Source organism: Octopus sinensis, linkage group LG9 (genome assembly GCF_006345805.1).
Source record: "Octopus sinensis linkage group LG9, ASM634580v1, whole genome shotgun sequence".
Classification (NCBI taxonomy): Eukaryota; Metazoa; Mollusca; class Cephalopoda; order Octopoda; family Octopodidae; genus Octopus; species Octopus sinensis.
In genome coordinates this window covers 76,493,172-76,504,528 of record NC_043005.1, presented here as the reverse complement: position 1 = coordinate 76,504,528, position 11,357 = coordinate 76,493,172, and positions in this window count along the sequence as shown.

Genomic DNA, 11,357 nt, shown 5'->3' with positions numbered 1-11,357 from the left:
GCATTGCTTGACAACCGATGCTGATGTGTTTACGTCCCTGTCACTTAGCGGTTCGGCAAAAGAGACCGATAGAATAAGTACTGGGCTTACAAAGAATAAGTCCCGGGGTCGATTTGCTCGACTAAAGGCGGTGCTCCAGCATGGCCGCAGTCAAATGACTGAAACAAGTAAAAGAGTAAAAGAGTATATATATATATATATGCCTGGTTATTTCTCCACTGAAAGTTATTTAATGAAATCCTATCCTCACGACAATTTATTCATGAGACAAATTATTCAACAACAGAAAGCAGAATTTATCTGTTTATTTCAATTAATCTGTTTAAAGTACTTGAAGGTAATTAGGAATGAATCGTGATATTAGACTAGAAAAAAAAAAACTTAGAATAATTCAAAGTTATCCTGCGTGTAAAAATTAGGTGGGTGTTAGAAGATAATAAGTCTTGGAGATATTTTTAAATCGGAAACAATAACAAAATCATAAACGAAACGATACTTAGCAGAGATAATGAATATAGTATTTCAGTACGTATTACATTCATAGATTAAACACAAGCGATATTTTTCAGACATGATATTTTTAGATTGTCAAAGGACGGCGGTGAAGGTTTGTCTGGGAAATTTGTAATACTTCCGGAACTGGACAGGAAAATGAGTGGGAGAAAACTACATTGGTTTATTTTCAGACTGAAGATTTAATCAGTATTCATGCAACAGAGAGAAGTTCGATCAAAACGCTCAAGGTCTGAGAAATTGTGATCAATCGGGCGTGGGATTACTTTGACGAGGAAAAGACGAGTAGAATCCACTTAACTGGATTGTATGCCGATGGTTTAGTCGCTTGTGATGAGTCGAATTGTGACTGCAAGGAAAACCTACTGTAATCTTGTTCTGTAAATTTCGTAGTCGTTTAATATATTAGCAAGAATGAGTATTAACAGAAAGAATGAGATGGTACGATATATATTGTTTGGCTATTGTTATAAAGATTTAGAAGACAAAATGACTAACTATCTCTATTTAGGTTTATCCTGTCTTCAGTTGCACATCAATTGTTTTTTGAATATCGAAGAGAACTAACATGCAAGCTTCAGAGATACATAACGAAGACAACAGAAGGAATAATGTGCAAAATTAATCAATATAACTATTAATCCACACGCATAACCTCTACAATTATATACACTTGCATACATAGGTACACACGTGTGTATGCGTATGTGTCGTATCTACGCTGATGCATGTATGATCCATAATTCTCTTAGGCTTCCGAATCTAAAACATATTTAAATGTTAACCTACTTACAAAGCAGCTTCTGTCTGTATGCGTGTTTGTTTGTTTGTGTGTGTGTATGTACATGTGTATAAATGCATAAAAACACATACATACATACATACATACATTCATATATATATATATGTATATATATATATATATATATATATATACATACATTAATATTTATGTTTACATATATTCTACATACATACTTGTCGATATATATACATATATATATTTACATATAATACTATTACAGATTAAATACATTCCCTCATACATACATACACACGTGCATGCATACACATATGTTCATACGTAAACATCCTTATAATTTCTTTTTCATCAAATACATTTTACGAATTTCGATGCAAGAGATTACATACGTAACTATATATATATATATATATATATATATATATATATATATATATATACTCTTGCAATCAGTCGATATTAAAAGATGCATCTTATAAACTCTTCTATTTTCTATTATTTGAATATTGGTTTATATATTGTCTCTTAGGATTTTTTATGACTGATTCTACTTACCTTAACTCTTGGATTATCTTGGAAGGAATTGCCTTTAAAATTAAAGTACTTTAGATTAGATAAGTCTAATAAAAGCAAAGATATATTTTTTCTCTTAGGATATTCGCATTATGTGATGTTCATGCCTTTCTTGATGACAAGAATATATTAATTCAATCAGGAATTGAATCTAAAAATGATATTACAGTCTGATAACTGGATAAGTTTCTTCTTATTATATAATGCTTGCAGCAAGTTAACAAGGTTCCCATGTGTGGTTTCATGCCTTGATAGAAATGTTAACGAAGTTCGCATAATTCACTTATTACAGCATTAAACAAAATATCTAAAACCTCCATTGGATGCCTGTGAAAGAATATATGTCGATCATTGTTGGAACGTATTTGGGTGCAGTTGTCCTCGATCAAGATCTATCTGGGATTAAGCAAGAATGCTTGATAATAATAAAGACTCAAGGCGGTTGCATGACCTGCTAGAAATAGCAGAAGAATTCTTTCGAGTCATGCTATAGTTTTAAATGAAAGGAATATAGTCCCTGATATAGAACCAGGTTGATGTTCACTGATGGCACGCTTTAGATGATAGGTATGTTCACTCAAATATGATACATCCAGGAAGAGAAAGAACGTGGGGATCAGTATATGGTCATAGAAATGCAGTCAATCACCCTTAAATAACAATACTATTTTTTTAAATGTATTGGATAATGTAGTCTAGAAAGAAGAAACTAGAGGTGATCGTCATGGGTGGAATGCCTTTGACAATAAGTCTACTTGTCAATGACGACCTGGTGGTTATAACGGCATTATCGTTCGAAATATCGTTCTTTCTGTTACCTCTCATCGCATTTCAATTCTCCAGGTCGCTCTTTCACGGGTTTATGGGCGAACCTGTGGCAGTGGAAGACTCCAGCATTCTCGAACCCTGGACCATATCCCTGCACACCACTATCGGGGTGGTGATGGCAATCCACAAGTACGAGTCTATGAGTCAGAGTGGCTGTGTCAGCGCATCCCACTCGCCATCGTCCGGGGCAACGTCTTTTCCATTTTGTCGGCTGGGACCATGAGCGATCTGAATTACAGGAAATTCTACGTTCCACTTCTTAATGTAAAGTTTATTTTGGTGGAATTTGCATCCTATTGGTTTGATCTTACAACGGCTTTGTGACCTTTGTCCTACCACTTCCCAACCTTACCCTCTCTCTCTCTCGCTCTCTCTCTCTCTCTCTCTCTCACTCCTCTTTTTTCTCTTCTCTCACATTCCGCACCCACTCACCTCATTTCACATATGTTATCAACCGCGCTTACTTCCTCATCCAGTTTCAGTCTAATTACCACGAATTCTAGTCACTTATATTTTCCTCTTCCGCCAGTTCAACATTCGCCATCAAAAGGCATTCACCCGAAACGTCCACTTTCTCCACTTCTCCAGAAAACAAAACAATATTTTCTTTATTTCTTTATTGCCCACACGGGACTAAACATAGAGGGGACAAACAAGGGGGTTAAGTCGATAACATTGATCCCAGTGCGTAACTGGCACTTATTTAATCGACTCCGAAAGGATGAAAAGCAAGGTCTACCTCGGCGGAATTTGAACTCAGAACGTAGCAGCAGACGAAATACCTATTTCTTTACTACCTACAAGGGGCTAAACACAGAGAGGACAAACAAGGACAGATAAAAGGATTAAGTCGATTATATCGACCCCAGTGCGTAAATGGTACTTATTTAATCAATCCCGAAAAGATGAAAGACAAAGTCGACCTCGGCGGAATTTGAACTCAGAACGTAGCGGCAGACGAAATACTGCTAAGCATTTCGCCCGACGTGCTAACGTTTCTGCCAGCACACCGACATACAACTAACTCTTTTGATAAACTATCAACTAAGGGAGGAAGTTGTTGCCTTTGTAGAGTTTGTTCTCATAGTAGTACAAATTTTCTTCCCTCTGGCTCACATGCTAACGAAAGTCTACTATATAATACATCTAAAAACTAGATAGATAGATAGATAGATAGATAGATAGATAGATAGATAGATAGATAGATAGATAGAGATAGATAGATAGATAGATAGATAGAGAGTTAGATAGAGATATGTATTATATACGTATTTAAATATATGCATTTTTATATATAAATATTCTACATATATATGTGTGTGTGTGTATTCTTTCATTCTTTTCAATTTTTGCGGGTATGCTAATGTACCGAACACACATACACACACATATATGTATATATATATATATATGTGTGTGTGTGTGTGTGTGTGTGTGTGCATAAATTTATATAAATAAGGATAAGATCGATAATTTAAATATCAATCTTATCAAGTAGCCAGCATGGGAATAAAAACCTTCAAAGGTAATAATTATTATTGAAATTATAATTTAGGGTGCTGTATGACATTTAATGTGGTTTTAGAGTCGAGTTTTGGCTGCTATCTCTTAGATACCCTAAATTATAATTTTAATATATATATATATATATATATATATATATATATATATACACACACATATACAAGGTTATTTCCTGTTCAAATATGCTTGGGGCTTTGTACTTACACCATTTGTCTCAACAACGAGAGTTTTTCTCTATAACAAAACACAGTGAATGGCCTTCTTACTGACGATTTGCATGTGTCTCTTTGAGCATTTTCATAGGTTAAAACATTTTAATGATATTCTTTTATTTGTTTAGTCGAACAAGTCAACCCCAGGACTTATTTTTGTAAGCCTTGTACTTAATCTATTAGTCTTTCTGTCAAACCACGAAGTTACGTGGACGTAAACACACCAACATCAGTTGTCTAGCGATGGTAGGGGGACAGACAGACACACACACACACACACACACACACACACACACACACACATATAACTTTGATAACTTTGATAGGGTTCGGCCAGTATAGACTTAATAGCACCACCTGGTGAAGTCTTTTAGTCATATATGGGTACCATGGCCCACTCTAGCAAAGAATTATTATTGTTGGAGACATATCCGGGTGTAGGAGGTTGGTCAAGGGTTTTTTTAAGAAATTTGTCCAGTGATCTTTTGAATTTTATGGGGTCTGTTTTCGTTTTGGCGTATTTTGGTATGGTATTAATGAAAGCTGGAACGGTTGAGGTTAAGTAATTGTGACGTAATGTTGCTATGTGTACTGAGTTCTATTTTTGTAGTGGGCGGGTAGCATGAGGGCCAAGTCTTGGATGGATTTTAAAACGACGAGCTTCTTTCAGTTTCTGTCTACCAAATCCACTCACAAGGCTTTGGTCGGCTCGAGGGTATAACAGAGGGCACTTGCCCAAGGTGCCACACAGTGGTACTGAACCCGGAAACATGTGGCTGGTAAGCAAACTACTTACCACACAGCCACTCCTGCGCCTATGAAAGATTTGTCAGATGCAAGGATGTTCTTTTGGTGTTTTTTTCTTTTTGTATTACGCTCTTTTTCAGCTTTTCAAATAAACTTGTTATATGCATGTTTCAAAAACTTCAAAAAAAGCACACACAAAATTTTCCTTCCATCAGATCCATGTCCATCTGTGTTCTTAAAGACTTTTTTTTACATATAAGTAATGATTTTTTCTTTTTTTTTAATTTCATTAATACTGTTACCGTGTCAAGAAATGTTCCTTAAGAATCTATATTCATAGATATAAAAATGTGTACGTTTGATTGTGTGTATACTATGTGTGTGTGTATGCCTGTCTGCTTGTCTGTCTGTCTGTGTATATATACAAATACATGCATACATACATATATAATATATATATATATATATATATATATAATATATATGTATATATATATGCATATATGCATATATATACATGTATATAATATACTAGCAGTATCGCCCGGCGTTGCTCGGGTTTGTAAGGGAATAACTATAAAGCATTTTTAGAGAGTTATAGCCAAAAAATAGCAAAAAAAATGGGGAAAAAATGATGGTAAATTTTTTGATAGTTAAAAAGGTCGAGTTGCGTCCCCTAGACCATCTGTGGTTTGTGTTTCTGATTGTCGACCCCATGTCGAATTTATCGATCTTTTTCAGAACTGGGGGAACTTTTCAAAATTTTCGCTGCGTTAGTTTTGAATTATGACATTGGGCTATGTGTGTGTCAAGTTTCATCAGAATCGGTTGAAAGCCGTGGTCAGAGTGAGGGTACAAGGAAACAGACACACAGAAACACACACAGACAAACTGCCGTTTATATAGAGATATATATATATAATATATATATATATATATATATATATATATATATATATATATATATATATATATATTATATACATATATATATATATATATGCATTATATATTATATACATACGTTGATTGTGTGTATAATATGTGTGTGTGTATGCCTGTCTGCTTGTCTGTCTGTCTGTGTATATATACAAATACATGCATACATATATATATATATACATATATATGTATATATATGCATATATATATATACATATACATATATATGTATATATATATGCATATATATATATATATTATATATATATATATTATATATATATATTATATATATATATATATATACATATATATATATGTAATATATATATGCATATATATATATATGTATATATATATGTATATATATATATGCATATATATATATTGTATATAATATATATATATATATATTATATATATATATATATGCATATATATATATACATATATATGTATATATATATATATATAATATATATATATATATATATATGTATGTATGTATGTATGTATTAGTATATATACACAGACAGTCAGACAAGCCGACAGGCATACACACATATTATATATATATATATATATATACTTAGCTGTATATGTTGTATATATTGTACATACATATATATGCAACTTTACATACATACATACGTATTATATGCATGCATCTGTGTGCTAGTAGTGATTTATGTTGCAAATTACCTCCGTAATGGCTGGCTTAACTACGTTTCCATATTCAGATTTCCTTGTCTGTTACATGCCACTAACATTGATAATATTTCACAGTGTGTTCTCTAATTTTCGTTACCTCTGTCTTTCTCAAATTGAAACATTATTCCCGATGTAGCACTACTGCTCATTACGATAACCATAAATTCCTTTGTAACCATTGCTGAATCAAATGTAATGAGGTAATTTGATTCCCAACCAGAATTGAAATCATGATTTTCTGGCAGTATTCAAGAATGATATAGAAATATTCTGAAATTTGTGCTTAAGACAGAAGCGACTTCCAGTGCAGTTATTTTCACTTCAATACATCACCAGTTTATCGGACTACATAATCAAATAGAACAGCTGCATAACAGAAATATTCATATTTTATTTCTACATTATTTTGATTATTATATTCTGTCGAATATTGCATAGCCTCCGTTTGCTATTATATTTCAACGATTGTACAATTAGTTCCTAAGCTGTTTACGTCTAGAATTGAAAAAAGGAAACTATAACGGTATTTCAGCGGATAAATATTTCACCTCAGTAAATATCGAAATTGCACAACACCGAAATAGTAATACTGGTTGAATTTTGAGGGTGATGCTCAAGTATGATTTTGGTTGCAATGGCAGAAACAACCTTAACAAAGAATGAGAGAATTTCTCTTTCGTGAATACATTCGATGCCATAAATGGTGTAAAGTCGTAAAATCTCATCACACATAAAGTTAATTATATAAAGGACACACGTTCTGTTATCAGTAAGTTCTGTTTTATTTACTGTCTATAATGAACTCGAAGTACTCTTTACTATCGCAAATTCTGTTTGGTCTTTTAGAAAAATAACGTTCGTTCCATTTCAGACTGTCTAAACAATTTCACATATACTGATTTTAGCTTTGCTGTTGTTACTTTTGTGAATGATAATGCGGTCATCTCGCTGGATCGTAGGCACGCCGGACAACATGCTCAACGGCATTTCGTCTGCCTTTACGTTCTAAGTTCAAATTCCGCAGAGGACGTCTTTGTTTTTTTTCCATTTTAGGATCAATAAAACAAGTATCAGTTGAGCATTGTGTCCGATGGAATCCGCTAGCCCCGCCCCACAACTTTTCAGGCCTTATTACAATAGTAGAAGGGTCATTGTCAATGTGGTAAACTGGCAGAACCATTAGCACGTTCGATAAAATCCTCAGCAGCATCTCGTCTGTCTCTTTAAGTCCTGATCTCAAATTCTGCAATGGTCAACTTCGCCTTTCAACATAGGAGCTCCGGGGTCGATATAATCGGATAGCCACCACCCCTAAAATAACTGACCATATGCCAAAATTTGGAACTATTATTATTGTTATTGTTGTATAGTACCAGGACAACGCTGATGAAGCAGACCTATAATGAATTGAGTTCCCACCATGATGAGACTTTCTTTAACATGTATTGAATCTTGAACTATATAATCTAATGTCCTTCCATTTTTAACGAATTAAGAATACAATTCGGCTGCCATTTCCACCAAGCCGAGGGATCCTGTAGAGGCTTCCTCATTATTTTTCATTACACAGATTGACAGATTGTACATCATCTCAGTTGTTAAAGGTACTACATCATAAATACATTTAGAATTATAAACACTAAACTTTAGGAGTGAGCTGTCGGCACACTAAGCTTCCTAAGTCGCTAAGGGTCTTCTGTCTGAAATACTTCATTAAAATCACAAATTGTATCAGAATAGCACACCTTCCTTTACTTATCCCTCTGCTGTAACTCAAATCATCCTTTATTCCAGTATAACAATTTTGTTGTAGGGCTTCACTGACCAATAGGCAGTGTCCTGGCAAATGTATTTAACGTTTCGTAGTCAAATCCATCTAACTATAGATATAGGTTTTATTTGTTTTACTGTTTTATCTTTCTCACTTAACTCTAGGCCAGAACTGAATGGCAACTTATTTTTAGATATTATTTATGTAGGATTACATTATCCACTATGTCTACCCGTTCTTAAGATTGTAGGATGTGATTTTGAGGGAAGTTTGGTTCATCTATAAATACTTAGTAAAGTTAGTAAATTTACATAAATCCTTCTCTTGCTAGCACACAAAGATATCTAACGTTTCAAAGTCCACTAGAAGTTTGCTGATGCAAATCACTATAAATTTCCTGGAAATCTTTGTGTGTGCGCGTGTGAGTGTGTGTGTGTGTGTATGTGTGCTTCTTTCCCCGCTTAACAAATTCTATCAGAAGTCACTAGCGGGAAGTTTTCCGTTAAGTCGTAGAAAGATAAACCATTGACGTTATAATCTGCACCATACGAAAAAGCAACGACTCGACAACTCTAGCTCTTGACGTTTTGAAAACAATCAGTCAGTCGATGAATTGGAAGGCTTCCTTTCGAACCGCATAGAACTATAACAAATATATTTATCACAAAGTATAGAGCAATAAGTAGAATGACCAAAGAAAAAAAAGCATATATCTACTGTAGCATAGATTCTAAATGATAAATTTGTCATTTGCCATATATATAATCATAAGGTGTTGACCATTTTGCTATCAAAAAGAATAAATCGATACAAAATAAAAATGAATTGGTACAGAAAAGTCATGCTACCTTTACCAAAGCTCTTCTAAATAAATTGATGAATAAGATTATAACAGACATTTTTCATTGTATGTTTTTACTTTACAGATAAAGCAACTTGTTAGAAACCCTAGATGTGTGCTACAAATGATAATATACCATCGTTCAGACGCAATAACTATCGCCGTGAAAGTGAATTCCAAAAAGCCACTAACGGTATCAATTTCATGCAATTTCAGTACATTATTTTTTTTTTATTTATTCCAGTGTTTGGTTTCGAATTTGGAGCTGTGGTGAATGGTAACTGCGATAAGTGAATTGATTTATTTATGCACTGGAAACGAAACTGACTCTACATAACGTATTACAGCATTGGAATATCACACTCTTTATATAACCTTATTATATATTTGGTTCCAAATGTAAGACAGCATTTAGTATTTTTGTTTTCAGGAAATTCGGTACATAATGGTTTATTCTAACTATATACAAACACCGTCCATAGTGTACTAAGAGTCAAAAAACTTCAACTGAAAAGATACATTGAGTTTATCGCTTAGTTGTACAAAAGTTAAAAAAAGTTACACACACACACACATTTGTAACAGCTTATGTGTACATTTATATACTTCTTTACTGCCCACAAGGGACTAAACATAGAGGGGACATAGGATGAAAGGCAAAGTTGACCTCAGCGGAATTTGAACTCAGAACGTAGCGACAGATGAAATACCTATTTCTTTAGAAGGGGCTAAACACAGAGAGGACAAACAAGGACAGACAAAAGGATTAAGTCGATTACATCGACCCAAATGCGTAACTGGTACATATTTAATTGACCCCGAAAGAATGAAAGGCAAAGTCGACCTCGACGGAATTTGAACGCAGAACGTAGCGGCAGACGAAATACCGCTGAAAATTTCGCCCAGCGCGCTAACGTTTCTACTAGCTAGCCGCTTTATTATGTATACATTTATAACAGATTGTAGGGAATTTAAATGTTCGAGTGATTTCTTCTATTAGCTCTCCTGCGAATACCGACTTGAAGAATGCATAGAAGGTGACAGTTTTCCTTAAAGGAAATCGTGCCATGCAAACAGATTCCAGGGATAATTTACTAGTCATGGTATGTATGACACAGTAAGTCAACGACCTGAGGCGACCGTGTGATATTTATTACTTCATTGCGAACGTTTCAACAATAGAGAATACAGCCACATCAAGACCACAAATAATATTGTAATATTACAACATATTACAAAATCATGTCTTCATGATATCTGAATAATGAAATAAATGTAATAACATCACCTCCATTCTTGGACCTACTTCACAAATAATATATATATATATATATATATATATATACAGACACACACATACACACACACGCGCGCGCACACGCACACACATTATTTATATATATATATATATATATATAATAATACAGATCATTTAACTTCGTTTATGAGAAATATTTTGATTTGTGGAAACGCACTTAAGATTGCATTAAAATATTTATATATACCATCCAAAAATTATCATATATATATATATATATATATATATATATATATATATATATATATATATATATATATTTGGTTGGACAAAATTATGAAAAGACCTTAAAATTTGAAACAAATTTATTTTAATTATGGAGTGGGACCGCTTTTGGCAGTAATTACCGCTGGAATTCTACCAGGTATGGACTCATACAAAGTTTGAATTGTTTCCAAAGGAATTTTTGTCCATTCTTCAGCTAAACTAGTCTCCAATTCTTGTAGTGATGATGGTCGAGGAAATCTACGCCTTACTTTTTTTTCTCAAATGCACCATAAATGTTGAGATCTGGGGACTGTGGTGGCCAGATAAGATGTTCAACTTCATTAGAATGTTTCTCGTGCCATGTAGTAACAGCTTTAGTTGTGTGAATTGGTGCATTATCATCCTGA